General features: G+C 44.5%; 1 long non-coding RNA gene across 1 annotated transcript; it reads left to right on the forward strand.

Annotated features, from left to right (window-relative positions):
* Nucleotides 1-248: 248 nt before the first annotated feature.
* LOC309530265 lies at nucleotides 249-12,209 on the forward strand. Its single transcript, XR_014218741.1, has 3 exons — nucleotides 249-318; nucleotides 2,979-3,912; nucleotides 11,976-12,209. It is a non-coding gene; the product is annotated as an uncharacterized lncRNA (long non-coding RNA).
* The last annotated feature ends 5,402 nt before the right edge of the window (nucleotides 12,210-17,611 follow it).

A 17,611-nucleotide genomic window follows, 5' to 3' on the forward strand; every position in this document is an offset into this window, starting at 1 on the left:
GCCCATTATCTCAACAACCCTCAACTACCCTGTAAAGTAGGTCAGCACATTGCTGAGGATAGGGAGGTGGAGAGGACTATGAGATAGAAGCTTTCCCAAGGACAACAAATGCATTCTTGATTCAGGAGAGATCTCACTCCGTGACTTCCTGGTTCAGAGTTCAGTCGCTTAGCTACTGCATTAGCTCTATTAAATGTTAGGGATTAAGCCATCTGAGATTAGTGCTCGTTTCTCTAAGGATTCGAGAATGAGTTCTAAGAACAGGCAACTTGTTTTCCAGTGAAAGAGCATCAAAGTGCACTATGTGCTGGTTTGCATGTGAGTAACTGATGTAATTAGCACATTTAGATGCCACACACCCTGCTTCCTCCAACACTGCTGATCCCACAAGCCTGTTTAGGAAGTAATAACATCTTATTTAGAATACTTAAGTTTGAAAAGCATAGTGAACTAGGGCATCGTTATGGGTGTGTGTGTGTGTGTGTGTGTGTGTAAGTTGGAGTTCTCTATTACCAAGGTCCCTGTTTCACTTTGAACCCATCTGTAGCATTCTTGACAGTGAAAGCTGAGTCATCCACTGCGAGGAGTAACTGGTAGATTTAGCCCTTGCTTTCACATTGTCCCAAAATTCAGTGCTTTGCTTTTCCACTAGGAATAAATATCCCACATTTGCTTATACAGGAGAAAACAAAATGGGGCATTGTGGGGCACCATTGAGATGTGGACCCCACCACGACCAAGAACAAAGTCTGCTCCCATCCACATGGCACCACCCTGCGTTATGATACAGCGGAGAACTTTGGGTGTCATCGGACTACAACTCCCATCATCCCCAGATGGCATAGTCAATGGTTAGGGTTGATAGAAGTTGTAGTCTTTGGAACATAGCTGGTCTGGAATGTAGTGGTCAGTGCTACATTGCTAGCTGTTTTATGTTTTTATTGACAATATAGATTGTATAGCTAATCACAGATTTTACTGTTTTATATTTCATGACTGTTCTGATTCATCCTGGGCTCAGCTGGGAGGAAGGGCGGGATTCACAATCAATCAAATGAAGAAGTGCAACTTTGCCCAGTTATTGCGGAACTGAACCATGTGATGATGTAGCTGCATGGCAGAGACCATCTCGTAATGAACACATTTTGAGCTGAAAAAGGCAATTCCATTAATAATGTTTAGGCATTACTCCTGAGAGCCAGTATGGTGTAGTGGTTAAGAGCAGTAGTCTCGTTATCTGAGGAACCGGGTTCGCGTCTCCGCTCCTCCACATGCAGCTGCTGGGTGACCTTGGGCCAGTCACACTTCTCTGAAGTCTCTCAGCCCCACTCACCTCACAGAGTGTTTGTTGTGGGGGAGGAAGGGAAAGGAGAATGTTAGCCGCTTTGAGACTCCTTAAAAGGGAGTGAAAGGCGGGATATCAAATCCAAACTCTTCTTCTTCGATAAGTCTGTAGGAGGCTGCATACTGTTGAGGCTGTTCTCCCCCCACATCCACATATTGGCATGGAAAAACATCTGTCAGCGCATAGTGCACATGATTTGTTTCTTGTTTCCACAAACTATTTCAGGACTGGTAAGTAATCCATAGAGACTTAAATCCCGTGTTATGTAGGATACTCATGTTACAATTGCCCCCGAGGTCCTGAAAGCTCTTGTCTCTGCTTCACTTTAGAGCAAGGAGGGAATTACATTGCTAAAACAGAGAGCCTGTGAAGCTTAATGGCTTAATTTAAATCCTAACATTATGTGAAAGATAGTGGGGAGGAGAGCCGTCAGCCCTGGCATGCCCAGAGTTTCATCTGGCATTTGGAAATTCCCCATTAGTATCCGGAGCAGTGATGGAGAACTTGGGGTCCTCTAGAAGTTGGTGGGCTCCCCAGCTACTATCCGTCCCAGCCAACATGGCCAATGGTCACAAATGGTCAAGAAATTCTACTCTGACAGCATCTGGAGAGTCATAGGCAATGTCTGTATTATACATTTAAATCACTATGAGAGCACGGCCAAAGAATCCTGGGAGCTGTGGTTTCTTAACAGTTAACTCTCCTGTTTTCCTCAAAGAGCCACAATTCCCACAGCGGTTTAACAATCCGTCCCTCTTCTGAGGGACACGGAGAATTGTAGCTCTGTGAGGGGAACAGCAATCTCCTAACTCTCACCTCTGGCCTAGATATTACTAGCAGCTAGAGGAGGAGGAAACATGGATAACTGTTTTCAACATGAGCCATGCATCTCTGTAATGCTGAGATTCCTTAAATGGCTCAGGACTGTAATACCTCAAGGACTGTCTCTTTCCATATGAACCTACTTGAACCCTGAGGTCATCTTCTGAGGCCCTTCTTCATGTGTTTCCTCCACGAGAGGTCCAGAGGGTGGTAGCAGAAGAACGGGCCTTTTCTGCAGTGACTCCCCATTTGTGGAATGCTCTCCTCAGGGAAGTTTGACTTGCGCCAGGCAAAAACGTTCCTCTTCAACCAGGCCTTGGGCTGATTGATATTCAATGCCCTCTTAAATATGTTGAGGAGTTGGGGATTATTGGATTGTTCTTGTTCTTGTTTTTATTATGTATTTTATGTTTTTATATTGTGATTTTATGTTGACAACCACCCTGAGACCTGTGGGTATAGGGTGGTATACAAATTTTAATAATAATAATAATAATAATAATAATAATAATAATAATAATAATAATAATTCTTTTCCCTCGGTCAGTTTAAGGCCCAGCCGGTTTGACTACTCACAGCTCCCAACCCATACAACTGTACTGAATCTACAAGAAAATCTAGCTATAGATGTATTGCACTTTGTAGGCAAAAGACACAGCCTGGCCCTGTGGACTTAACAAATCACAAATAGCCGTTGACCTATCATTGGGTGGGAGGGGAATAGATGACAGCAAGGAGAAAGTGAAAAGAGCTGTGCCTTTTCTCCCCGTATACATGGTAAATATTTGTTTGGTTCGCTTCCCTCTGATAGCGCGACTGGGAGAGGAAGTAGCTGGTGGGAATTATTGACAGAAAGCTACTTGTGGAAAGAATCATTTCAAAAGAGGAACAGAAAGGAGCAAAGCACATGCTGTCCCAAGGGCATGTGTGTGACTCAAAATCAAAGAAATGAACTATCCATCCAAAGTTCAGGACAAGGCGGAGTCAGAAAAGACACTGAAGGAGATATGACTTTGTTCTAGTCGCACGAGGTCTGGACCCCCACAAGAGATGATGGTCATCAAGCAAGAGGTGAAATAGGGTAATGGCTGCAGGAGATTTCAATGGAGATCTTGTCTACCACCTCTTTTCTTGAACAACCACTCCATCAAAATAGAGCAATCTTCCTGTTCACTACCTCTGTGCCTCCTGCAATCTGCCACTAGTCTACATGACTGGTCACTGTGTCCTCTGTTCTCATCTCTCTCCTTCTGCTTATCTCCTGGATGAGATCACAGACCCAGGATTTCAGCCTGTTCCTGCCATGCTTCCTGGTCCTGCCAATTCCACTCCCTTCTCCACCCTGCCTGCTTGGACTGTTTTTCTGCATGGAAATGAAAGCAGATTGGCTTCTCAATTATATTATATCTTCACCTTCTTGACCGATTCCCTCCACAGAGGTGCTGATCCTGCAGGAAGCTGCTGGTCTCACCCATATCAAAACAGGCTGTTGAAATGAAGCAAGGATTGATGAGAGCCTCTGGGTAGGAGAAACATGGAAACATGCAAGAAGCAGTAAAAAAATGCAACCTCCATTGTGTAACAAACCCAGCACATCCCCAAATGACTCAGAACAAGGCCTGGCCTAAAACAAGAAGTTTATTCAGAGTTCTGGACCAGTAAAGAGACCCTGGACCAATCAGGGCCTCTCAGATATATAGGGTGGTCCAGTATTGCAAGATTCATGGCTTGATCTAAGTGTTAGTGTAAGTATTCTTTTTCAGGCGTTTGGTAAACCTGATGGAAATAATGAGGGAGGGTGAGAAAAATGCTGAACAGAGGCAATGGTTGCAACACTAAGGACACTTTCTTGGAATTAAGACTTATTGAAATTACAAGGATGAGTAAGCATGGTTAAGACCCTGCTGGGAGACTTAAAGATCAGAGCCTTGCACAGAATGTGGTAATTAAATAATCTAACAGTGTTAATTGTCCTGCTCGTTTCTCTGATGTGCATTCTAGTATGTCATTAATGAAATATCAAAAATGTATTTACGGAGGCCAAGTAAGATTTTCTTAGCCGTTGAATTGGCTTTTCCTAAGATCTGATTGGCGTATGGAAGCAAAGATTGGTCCAAATTGGACAGCGACCTTCATTTTGTGTGGTTGAAGAAAAAATCTTTATGAAATCATTGCTCAATATAAAAAGTATTTCCCCACCAAAAAAAATTCACACACCTTATTAAAGATCAGGCTTCTCTCCATGCTCTCATAACTCTCAGCTCAGGGCCTAGTCACACGATTGCTTAGCACTCGATGGTCATAGAAAAGGCTTAGCTTATGCAAACTCCACAGATAGCCATGTGAAACCCAATGCCAGTTGTGATTTGAGTATTAAAAGTTGATATACATTGAGTTTACTGCATGGTGCACTCTTTTACATGACCTGTTTGCCATAGATTATGGCTGGGGAATGCATAGTCCTCTGGGTTCTGTCATATTCTGACTCCCATTAGTCCCAGTCATGATGAACAGTGGTCAAAGACTATGAGAGTCCATCAACACCCAAAAACATGTTTCCCATCCATGCCATTAACTGAAGCTAGTGGCTTTTTCTGAAGCCACCATACATTTTTGTTCAAGAGCACTGTCCATAAGATGTCCCCTTATACAGGGTCTACTATTGGTCAATTTAACCAAGTATGGCCTTTCTTTCTTCTTTCTTTGGCTATCACTCGTAGCCGAGTAAGATTGTCTTCCGTGAACACGGTCTTAGTAGTGTGTCCATAGGTGGCTGTGGAGGCCAATTCTGGATCCACACGTCCTTTCACAGTGGGGATATAGGTTTCCGGGTGGGAGTTGATCACGGTGAGGGTTTGCAAAATGTGCCTTCCTCTTAGCTCGTTCCTCCCTTTCGTCCTGAGTTCGAGTGTCTTCAAAGTCCATGACACCTTTGATAAAGGCTGTTCTCGAATTGGAGTGCTCACAGACTACCACCATCAATCTTCATTATTGTTGTTGTTGTTGTTATTTACTTGGAATAGTAGACACAAATATTGCTTGATCTTTTATTGTGGAATTGAAACTGAAATAGGATCTCTCTATGCTAAAAGTGTAAGTATGTTTTAACTCTGTCATGGTTCCTAATCCAGGAATTCCAGGAACTGTAGTTCAAGGAACTGAGTTAATCCTTTCCTCTTTCAACACAGCAGTCGTGTTATACAAGTTCACTCAGAAGTAAGGGCAGACCCACATTTAAAGCACATCCAATGTACATTTAAAGCACTCCCAAAAAAGAATCCTGGGAACTTTATTTTGGTAAGGGTACTGGCAATTTATAGCTCTGTGAGGGGGAAACCACAGCTGGGGGAAATAATGTGTTTTGAATGTGCATTGGATGTGTTTTAAATGTTTGGTGTGGGTCTGTTGTAAGAGTCACACTGCATTTAATAGGACTTGCTTCCAAGCAAGTGTTTAACTACTTGGGAAAAGCTAAAATGCCCCCCCTTTCCATTCATGAAAGTTGGGGGCTGGTATTTTGTCAGTGTTTCCAAGGGATTAAAATGGAAGGAGGAGATATAGCATTGGCAGAGTATACTGACTGATTGCTGCCATCCCTCCTTCCCACCAATTGGCCTGAGAATTATGCTACATCATAATGTACCATTGTTTCAGGGGACTTTAACCAGGGCAGGGAGGCAGTGGCATAGCATGTATTGCCAGTGCCCGGGGCCATGGGAGGGAGGGAAACAGAGTACGCATGCACATTCAACGTCACCCAGCCATAGAGATAAGAAGAGTTGTTTCATTCTATGGAGAGGTCGCTTACTGATTTGCATGGAGAAGCTGTTTTCAACGGAGCCCAGGGATTTAAGTGCGTAGCTTGTATCGAGGCAGAATCAGCTGTTGAAATTTTGCGCCCCTAACAAATTTTGCACCCGAGGCAACCGCCCCTATGCCCTTCCACACTATGCCACCAGGGGGGATGGATTGGCCAAAGGCCCTTGGGGAAAATATCATTGCCACTGCCACCACCAGTTGTTGAGAATCACAAGTGAATAGAGCACTGTTGCACTCAGACATTGCTTGCAGATTCCTCATGGACCACTGTGAGAACAGGGTCTGGACGAGATGGGCCTTTGGCTAAATTCAGCATGGCCCTTTTAATGGTCTTATATTATCTTCACTGTGGCGAGGTGTATTATATTTTCAGTTACTTTATAGTCATTATTTCTAAATTTGCTTCTATAAAGAAAAAGGAGCATGTGCAAATGTTATGCAAATATGCTTCTCTTTCATCCACTGTTTTGTGGTGATGTGTAAGGAGACATCCTATCTATGTTCAGGCCTGAAAGCCATCAGATGCAAACTTTATTCCCAGCCTTATTTACTTCCTAGTCCATTTTTTTAAAAGCCTTTTTATCCATCGAGCTGAATTCAATCCACTAACCATGAATGACAGTCTACCAGGGCTTGACAAACTTCCTGTGGTTTTTTTTGTTTTTGTTTTTAGCTGTCTGGAACTGTAAAAAAAGGGGGTGGGGAGGTTGACAAAAACCTGGCAAGCCACAATACACGGCTTGCGAATTACATCTCCTAGACGCCATTAATCATGTAAAAATCTGAAATGGACTCTGGTTGTATATGGATGGAGAAAAGGGCACCCTGAATTCTAGCCTCCCACATTAAACCTCTGATTCAAAGCCGATTGTTTTGCCCAGCAAGAATAGCAACGTTAGTGCATCAATATTTCTTTCAACTTTCTAGATTAAAGCTATCTGCAGCCAATCGAATGACTCCCTGAGGAGTGTGTGTGTGTGTGTGTGTGTTCAGCAGAGTCTTTGTCCCTCGGCTCTCTGCATTTCTGTTTGTTCTGAAAGCTTCTATACCCTCTTGTTTTCCCTGTAAAACAACAAAACATACTATTTTGGGGTTGCCGGTCATGATTCCAGGAATGGGACTCCAACTCTCCAGTACAACAGGCCTTACATAGTAACAGCCTGGCATTCATTCAGAAATGCTTTGACCAAAGAGAAATGAGGGGAAAAATTGAGGGAGGGAGAGAGAACAAGAGAGAAAGCGCTAAGATGAGAGTTACTGGAAATAAAGAAGTTGCAACCCCCCCAAAAAAAAAAATCAGGGTTGGGGGGGGGACATAACATGAAACATAGAAGAAAGGAGATAAATTCTGCTTTTCACTTTTGCATGCCAGTGGGAAAGCGCTGCAAGTTTGTCACTAAGTATCATGAATACTAAGGCCACTTCTTTAATGAAAGCTCTTCTCTTCTGAAACGTGCGTGTGTAGATGGGAACATTTTAGGCGCAGTGTTGCCAAGCGCTTTTGTTTCCTGCCTTTTAGAAATTAACTTTGCCATGGTGTGATGGAGAAGGAGCTCTCAAGCTCAAAAGCGGAACAATTCTTCATGTTTGGCTAGGCTCGCTGGCCAGCCAGCAATAAAACTGGGTTCTCTCGGGTAATCAGTACTAGGATATGAAAAGACAGCACATTTTACCAGTTGTGCAAACACCCCCAGCCCCGTTCCTATCTAACCAGATTTTGAAGAAGCTCCACCCCTGCCCTACCAGATTGCTACTGCTTGTTCTGCCCCAGGGGTGCCAACTTGAATATAATATGGGGGGGGGGGAGCAGGTAAGCCCTGCCCCACATGATTGATCATGTGACGTGACACACACCATTTGAATGACAATGCTCATCAACCCAGCTCCCTCAAACATTTTATTGAGAGGGGCAAAGGGACCTCTGTCCCTAGGAGTTGGCTTCTATATTCTGCCCTAAGGAACAGAGGAAACTGCCTTAAATACAGTGCTGGATTTACGTATAAGCTAAACAAGCTATAGCTTAGGGCCCCACTCTCTTGGGGCCCCCCAAAAAAAATTAAGAGGAAAAAACCTGGATGTAAATTTCCAAAATATAAGATAAAAAACAAATAAAATAAAACTTACATACAGCAACAGTGTTTTGTGTTGTGTAGGCTCCTATGATGTAAGTAAGGAGCTCTGCCTGCTAACCTGCTCCCTAAAATATCACTGGTTTGCTCATTTCTATATATAGGGTGCCTACATTTTGCATGTGCAAATGGCTTTATATACAGTGGTGCCCCGCAAGACGAATGCCTCGCAAGACGGGAAACTCGCTAGATGAAAGAGTTTTCCGTTTTGGAGGTGCTTCACAAAACGAATTTCCTATGGGCTTGCTTCGCAAGACGACAATGTCTTGCGAGTTCCTGCTGTTTTTTTCCCCTTCCCCCCCTTTTTCTAAGCCGCTAAGCCGCTTATCAGCTGATCCCATCAGCAGATAAGCTGCTAAAAGCCACTAATAGCGCTAATAGCGCTAATCCGCTAATCCTTCAATGGGCTTGCTTCGCAAGACGAAAAAACCGCTAGACGAAGAGAATCGCAGAACGGATTCTTTTCGTCTTGTGAGGCACCACTGTACCTATTAGGTCCACAAATTGCCATATAGCATATATTCAACACAAAAAACAGCAACAATTTGTTGTTGACAAAGGACAGCTGGACATATAAAGGGCCCCATTACCTTCAGTAGCTTAGGGCCACATTAAACCTAAATCCGGCTCTGCTTATATATCAGCTAAGACTATTTACATTCATCTAGGCCAGGAGTAGGGAACTGGATCTAGCCAACTGGATCTCCTCACACACATTGGGGCTGGGCGATATATCAATATATCATCCAAAAGCAGTTTAAAGTCCATATCGTGATATCGGTTTCATAATTTTCGGCCTAGCAATATATTGCAAATCACAATGTGTGTGTGTGTGCTATGCAAAAATCACTGTGTGGGGGAAAACTGTGAAGCCAGCAAATGCCTTTACATAGCTCCATCCTTATTTCAGATATCGTAATATATCGGTATATCGTGAAGCTTAGCTGGTGATATATCACAATTTAAAAACCAGAGCGCCCAGCCCTAACACGCCTGGGCTGGTCAGCTTTGACTGCTGGGTAGTCCATCACCTGTTGTCACAATGATATCAGGCAATGGAGAACTCTAGCCCAACATTATCTGATTGGTAGCAGCTCACCAGGATTCCGGCATTTTAAACATAATGGAATAGCAGCATCTTCCCAGTGAAGAAAATATCAATAAATTTGGGGCATGCTAGAGGTTTGTACAATTATGAACAGTGCGTGGGAGAGAAGCAGAAAGTGTTCCATATTGCTTCCTTGCACACTAGAAACCAACACCAATGGAATATTGTGATAAGGAAGAGGAAGAATTTCTTCATAGAGTGCATAGCCAACTTGTTGAATTTACTAGTGCAAGAGATAAGGATGAACACTAATCTAGATGGCTTTTAAATGGATTAACCACATTCATGGAAGCTGGTTCTTTCAGTTGCTATGTTAGCTAAAGCCAGGACACCCATGTTCAAATATCAGCAAGGAGTCATAGGAACACAGGAAGCTGCCTTATCCTGAGTCAGACCATTGGTGCATCAAGCTCAGTATTGTCTACACCAGGGTTTCCCAAACCTAGGCCCCCAGCTGTTTTTGGACTACAACTCCCATCATCCCTAGCTAGCAGGAGGAGTGGTTGGGGTTGATGGGAATTGTAGTTCAAAAACAGCCAGAGACCCAGGTTTGGAAAACCAAGTTTCAGACAGACCTACCTGGAGATGCCAGAGGTTGAACCGGGTACCTTCTGCATCCGAAAGAGATGCTCCACGACCATAGCCATGTTTTACCTGTAAGGAGGAACTGGTGTGGGGGACAGAGATGGCCTATTTCATCTGGTCTAGCCTTGTAATTCTATCCCCCCCCCCATTATTATTTGTGTACCGCCCTTCATCCAAAGATCGTAGGGCGGTTCGCAGCATAAAAATGCAAAAGAGAAGCACAAAGAGTGTTCTCCCTTATGGAGAGCACGTGTTGCGGCGGAGGCTGACAAGACACCTCACTGTTGCTGGGCAAAAGAGTTTGGCCATCTTTAAGCAGGGGTGGGCTGTTACTGGGGAGATTTATATGTTGCCATTTAATTGATTGACAGCCCACTGACACAGTGATGAGCTTCCTCTTTCGCTGCGTGCTTCGGATCACCCACCCTCCCTCCCTAATGGTAGGCTGTTCGCTTGACCTTACTATGCCTGTCATGGGGTCGTCTGCTTTGGGGCAGGGGCCTGGTAGGAACTTTGTCCATTTGGCTGATTGGCTGGTGCCATTTGGTTTTTGCCTACTGCGTAGCAAATCGTCACAACTTGTAAGGTTGCAGTTAGGCATTGGTTTGGGAATTGGTTGGTGGAGGGGTATGGATTTGGCTGTGCCTGCCCTCCAAAATGCTGCTAATGCAAGGGTTTTCCATTAAAGGAACCCAGGGGCTTGCCATGCTTTTGTCCGAACCCCCTGGCAAGGGGCTAGGGCCACGCAAGCCCCTGGGAGCATTCTGGGGAGAAGTGAGGCATGTTTCCCAGTCCCGTCTCTCTCCCCAGGTGACTTACCCTTGCTGACTTCGCGGGGGGTGCGAATGTCAGAGCTGTCCCCATCTGGGGTCAGTTAGTCGCTACCAATGCCTAAGCAACCACTCACATTGCTGTATTTTTAATAAAGTTGTGGCCAAAATTATGCCAAAAACCTTAAACAAAAATCAAGTGTCATTGTGTTCTTATTTGGGGTGTCTTGGGGACCTCGATGCGCAAAAGACATAAAAAAAACAAAAGCATGTGATGATGTAAGTTCTTGGTTTTCTCGATTTTCCTATGAAACTTTGGTGTCTTAACAACCCAAAAGTTGGGGGCCACGTAAGCTGCATCAAGTTACAATTAATTCAGCTTTACCTGGACCAAATGATTTAACAATCAAATGTAACCCTTTCCCCCAAATCAATAACACAAGGAATCAAAAGGATTCATGCATTTTTTGGGGGGAGGGGAGGAGTTTGCAATACCCTGACAAGAAAAACAGATCGTTTGCATATGACCTATTATGGAGATTAATTTGTAAACAGTATGCAAATTATGTATATGCGATGAGCGGTGGGAGGAAGCTTTCTGCGGCTTGTCGCATGTGATCACCAGCCACATGAACCATTTCCCTTTACCCATTATGTTTCTATAGGCTGTTTGGCATGTCAACTTAGTTATTAAGTTTTGCAAACAGTATTTTCTCCAAATCACGTAACAGCGCTGTGTACATACATTTCTTTGGCCATAAAACCATATCCCAATGGCTTTATTTCGAATCCCCCAAACCTTAATTACCCTTTAAAAACCAATGTTCTTGTTTATCTTCAGGCAAGTATTATGCTAGCAAATCTGGAAGTTAGTTCTGAGTACGACTGTTTTTATAGCACCACAGCTCCTCAGGGGTGGCTGTGGGGGAAATGGAGGCGGTTTCTATTCTAAGAAAACATCCATAAGCCAAAGGAAAAGAGCATTTTGATGTCTCTTTCATTCCCCTCCCAAGAATCTCTAATAAGTACAAATGTTTTTTTAAGGGAGGGGGGATGTCATAATGGTACACTTTTCTGATGGCTTTTTCTTAGGACTTGGCAAACATGTTCCCGACACAGACCTATATTTGCTGGGGTAATGCAAATGTAGGGGTTGTATCTCTTGCAGGAGAGAATGTGTGTGTTGAGAAATGTCTAACCCTTTATCCCACCTGCCAATTTCTCCATACAAATCCTTCATTCTAGAAGTGGTTTGCCAGGTGGAGTGGAGCCATCACAATCATTTCTCAGTAGCTGGGCCACTGTTGGCCCCCACATGTTGTCTTCAGCAATTTTTATTTAGTCTCTCTCTCTCTCTCTCTCTCTCTCTCTCTCTCTCTCTCTCTCTCTTCATCCAGAGAACCCCCACCACCCTGTCATTGACATCTGAACAGTTCTATCCTCTGGCCCCACAAAATTGTTAAGGATCTTTTCCCGGCTACATACAACTCCTGTGATTGGCTACTCAGAGCCACTTGTCAATCAGCGCCACCTGGTCAAGAACCTGTAAAAGTTTGATGCTGCCAACATTATTTGATCCCTCAACATCCACCTGATCATCAAGGATGCTATGTCACTCATGAGGAAACCATAAACCTCTCTCTCTCTCTCTCTCTCTCTCTCTCTCTCTCTCTCTCTCTGTGTGTGTGATGGCCTAGGGCAGATAGACCTGAAAGGCTTATTTTCTTTCACACACTGTTCTACCCTTTTCCATTTTTGCTCCCCTAAACTTTATTCTTATTAAACTTTGTGCACCTCAATTCTCTTTGGCCCATGCTTCACAGGAAGAAAGGAAGCTACTCTGCTTGCAGTAAATTGATGGGTGTGGAATGGATGCTCCCTCATCTCCATCACCAATATTCATTGCTGATAGCCTTGAGGATTGCTCTTGTCTCAAGGTCAGAAGAAAAGCAAGGACTGGTGGCAGCATACCTCATATTTAGAGAGGTGAACGATGGAGGCTGGTCCATTAGGGTGAAAGCAGCGCTGCCCTTCCAATGACAGCCAGGCCCCACCTTCTAGGTACATTCTGTCTAAGGGATGGAACTTGGCTGTTAGCTTCCTCTTCTTCAGGAAGTGTTGCGATTATAGAACTCTGTAGGGAGAGGGATGAGCGCAAAAATAGGATTTGTTGGCCCTGTCTGTCATTGGCTCTGACTCCACCTACTGTTGGTGCCTCTGCCTTCTGTCCTACAAGTCCCAATGGGCCCAATCCACTGCTGAATGTCCCCAGGCAGGGGGTGAGAGAGCACAAACAAACAAAGAAAAGCCAACACAAATAGTAGCATTTAATGCTGCAGAATAGCAACTTTGTTTAAAGCAAAGTGAAACCCCAAACATCTGAAAGGGCTGGCAAGTAACATGTTGTTTCCCTGGTGCCAAAAGCTCATCCATCAGCAGCAGTTGTGCCTTCATTGAGGGGGATTCCAGGAAGAGGGTACCATCACTGTTTCAAGGTACTTTATGGGCTCCCTTTCTGATGACAAATGGTCTGCAGAAGCTCACATAATTCTTCCCACTTCACCTCTGAAAGCAACCAGCCCAGAAGGATACCATGGCTGATAACATCAACAGCCACTGAGACATCTAGAAGCAGGTATGTGTCCCATCCTTCTCCCAGCATAGGTCATCCAATCTGTTTCAGTGCCAAAACAAGGCAGAAACAAGATAAGAAGGTGTCCAGGTGAACCGTATTGCCCAAGAGAATCTGAAACATCACATCTACCACCCACTGAAGATCCTTGTGCAAAGAAGGTATTTTTGCCCCAAGGGAAAATGGTACTTCAGGCAAGGTGAGAACTTCCCAGCCACCAGCAATGGCCCCACACACTCACACATGGGCCATTGTAAGTCCAAAGCATCTCATCAGGTCTGAAACATTTGGGGTGAGATCTGCCTGCCTTCAGAATGGTACCTCTGACTGAAACAGATGTTGTCAGTCATCTAGGGTTGCCATTTAATGCCTCACCAAAAGAGAGGGAAAGCATCACCAAAGAAGAGGACACAGGTTAATAATAATAATAATAATAATAATAATAATAATAATAATTTTTATTTATACCCCGCCCTCCCCAGCCAAGGCCGGGCTCAGGGTGGCTAACAAACAGTAATAAAAACAAGTTGAATGAATACAACTTAAAAACAAGATTAAAATACAACATTAAAATATTGAAACATTAAAATATTAAAATACAGCCTCATCACAGGAGGAGAAAGGAAAAAGAAAGAGGGGGAGGGAATCAAACTGGCTCCAAGCTGAAGGCCAGGCGAACCAACTCTGTCTTACAGGCCCTGCGGAAAGAAATCAGATCCTGCAGGGCCCTGGTCTCATGAGGCAGAGCGTTCCACCAGGCCGGAGCCAGTGTTGAAAAGGCCCTGGCTCTGGTTGAAGCTAATCTAACTTCCTTAGGGCCCGGGACCACTAGGGTGTTGCTATTTATGGACTTTGAGGCTCTCTGTGGGGCATACCGGAAGAGGTGGTCCCTTAGGTATGCCAAAGTTTAGAAACAATGACTATCATTATGACCAGCTTTCCTGCACAGTCTGCAGTTCAGGTGCAGCTGCTGATGGGCAATTTCAAGGTCCATCATCTCCCCTCTTATGATTCTTTACACCAAACTCGGACAGGAAGACTGTCCTTGGTAGAGCTGGGCACACAGCCACTCTCCAATCATCTCTGCACAGGAGATGTTCACAGGATCCATTGACGTGCACCTGAACGTCACTCCGCTGTACTTTTGATATCCTGTGTGAATTTACAATTTCAGTTTCCTCGAAAACGAAACAAATTCGACTTTCTGCAGCATGCTAAATGGCAACTGTTAAGAAACGAAGGAGTTTGGAGAGAGCAGTGCCTCGGCTGCTTCCACCCAGACCTGTTCTTCTCTGCTTCATCCCTCTGACTTCCTTCCTGCCCGCCTTCCCTGTTTAAAGCATACATTTTCATAGATTTCCACCAGTCCCTCAAAGGAGTGAATCGGCACTATCCAGAGATCCTCTTTCTCTTTCTTTCCCTCTCACACCCCTTGATTCTTTGGGCAAAGTCTTTTCAATGGAGAGCCGGGGAATGCAAAGAGGGGTGGGTGGCTTTTGTGTGTGTGTGTTTTAGGGGGAGAGAAGGCTACCTGAGGCTGCGAGCCATGAAAAGATGTCGTTGGAGTGTATCAAAGACAAAGCAGGGACCCGTTTCCCTCCCCACCTCCTGCCTCCCCACCTCTGCACATCCCTCCCCTCTCCAGCAAGGCAGGACAGCAGGCATTGCGGTTCAGGCCACAGAGCTGTTTGATTGCTTAAGCCTGGTGGTCACACAATAGGACCAGAAAGAATGGCTGTTTCCTTCCTTCCTGTTGAGTGTTCTGCCTGAGTGAAGAAATTGAATAGCCCTTCGCTTCACAGCAACACTGGGCTCTAGCGCAGGCGAAACCCAACAAAGAGCCATTCTAGGGCATTTCCAACTGTACCTAAGCCAAGCCACTGAGCTGTGGAATCATCCGGGCAGGGGGAGGAAAGCAGCCAAACGCACAGACATTGCTGGAGAGCCGGAGGGTAGGGAGAAAGACACACACACACACACACACACACACACACACACACACACACACAGAGTAAACATCCAGGTTATTGTTTTTTATGTCTGATGCTTGGCTTCTCTGCTTCTCCCCTCGCCCACCTCCCACAATTCTGGATTTGTTTTTGAAAAAAAAAATATTATTTTGGTTAGTGCAATCTTAACCTGAAGGAAGTCTTCTTGAATGCAATAGGTATTGTTCCTAAGTAAAGGAGGTTAGGGTTGCAGTAGATAAGTTTGCACACTGGTCCGGTATGATCTTATATAATTGTTATTTACCTAAAAAAGGGGGGGCAAAGAAAATACAACCCAATATGGTTTGAGCTGGAACTCCTGAATATGTGTTGCTGAGCGCCCAGATCCCAGGATTTCTTGTACAGGTGCATATGGACTCTTGAAGACTAAAAACACAAAACAGGAAAAGACTTGTATAACGGGACAGCTACACCTGATATTTCCTTTCTGATACAAGCTTTTTTTAAAAAAAGGCTGTATTTTCCTTACTTGTGGACAGATAAAGTGAAATAAATCTAGTATTAAAAGGGGGGGTCCACTCTGCATTAAGTCACCAAGGTTGCAGTGAGGGTCTAAGGGCCAAAGCCAAGTTGGTGGCCCTTGTGGTCTCTTCCAACTCTATGATTCTATGATTCTAAGTTCAGCACTTTTTAAGCCTCTTTTATTTCCATAGGGGAGTTATAGATGGCTTAGGCTGCAATCCAGCAAAAGCTTAGCATGGAATAAGCCCCACAGAAACTTAGTAGGACTGATTTACTTTCAAATCAAGCAGCATAGGATTGTGCTGTAAATTTCTTCTGCTGAAATGAATAGGAATTAAACATACTTCACACGGGCAGGATCACACCCTTAGTACGCTAAAGGAGGATTGCGTGTAGATGTTGTGTTTCAAAATCTTTAGTAGGGATGGGAAAGTGTGGTCTTCTAAATGTTGCTGGACTCCAAAGCTCATCAGTCCCAGCCAGAAGACTAGAGATTATCAGAGCTGTAGTTCAACAGCTTCTGGAAGACCACGGGTTTCCCATCCCTGATGCTAGCAGGTGAGTTGATGTGTTTGTTTTTTAATTATAACTTATTTCAAACAAGAGAGTCTTGCTTCAGACTTAATTCCAAAACCTGGGCTTGGAAGTTTCTTCCTCCTTATTCTGTCTTCTTCCTTCCTCATCCCTTAGCAGGATGTTCCTGCTGCAGTTTGAGAAAAATACCAAGAGAGAGCAAGATTTTGGTGATCTGAATGGACTCAGGACAGGATTTCATACTTACTCACTTGGGAGCAAGTCCCACTGAAGCGTCTAGGGCTGCACTGACACTCTTATTTTAGAGAGGTGCATCTGAGTAAGTTAGCCATATTTTTAAAATTTCAGTGGGTCTGCTCTGAGCATTGGCACCAACTCTATAGGGCCAAGGCAGGGGTCAGGAACATTTTTCAGCCATGGGCCAGTCCACCGTCCCTCAGAGCATGTGGTGGGCTGGACTATTTTGGGGGGTGGGGTGGGGTGGGGGAAATGAACGAATTCCTATGCCCCATAAATAACCCAGAGATGCATTTTAAATAAAAGGACACATTCTACTCATGTAAAAACACGCTGGTTCCCGGACCATTTGCAGGCCTGATTGAGAAGGTGATTGGGCCACATCCGGCCCACGGGCCTTATGTTGCCTCCCCATGGGCCAAGGTGTTTTCGAGCCCCTCAGTCTCTGTGGGAAAGGGGCCAGGCCCCTTCAGTGTTTTGGGGGGCAGAGAAGGCAGGGCGAGGCATAGCTTCAGTGGCCAACTCCTCGACTGTGAGAGAGGAGGAGCCGCCAGTCATTGAAGCCACACCGTGGTGGGCTTCACACTCGGCCTCCTCCCAACAATGTGACGCTGTGTGCGCGCACATGATGTCACAAATGCCCAACATGCAATAGGCCCCCCTCAATCTTGGGCGCAAGTCGGCACCTCTGACTCTGAGGAAGACTAATAGTGCATACAACCCATACTTATTCTTGAGTTTAATGATTTGAATATCCTCCAGCATTTCTCCGATGAAAATAGGGATGTCCTATTCAATACTAGTACTACCCTATTACTACTACTACTACTGCTACTACTACTACTAAGTTTATTACTTATACACCAACCATCTGACTGGGTTGCCCCAGCCATTCTGGGCAGCTTCCAACGTATATAAAAAACATAATAAAACATTAAACATTGAAAAACCTTCCCTATACAGGGCTGCCTTCAGATGTCTTCTAAAGGTTTTATAGTTACTTATCTCCTTGACTCGGGGGCCGCATAACTCCATGCCCTCCAACATTTCTCCAAGGAAAATAGAGATTTCTTAAAGAAAAGTGGGACATTCTGGGATCCAATCAGAAACTGGGATGGCTTCTCTAAATCATGGACTGTCCATGAAAAATAGGGACACT

This window comes from Podarcis vaucheri (genome assembly GCF_965113315.1).
Source record: "Podarcis vaucheri genome assembly, chromosome: 4".
NCBI lineage: Eukaryota > Metazoa > Chordata > Lepidosauria > Squamata > Lacertidae > Podarcis > Podarcis vaucheri.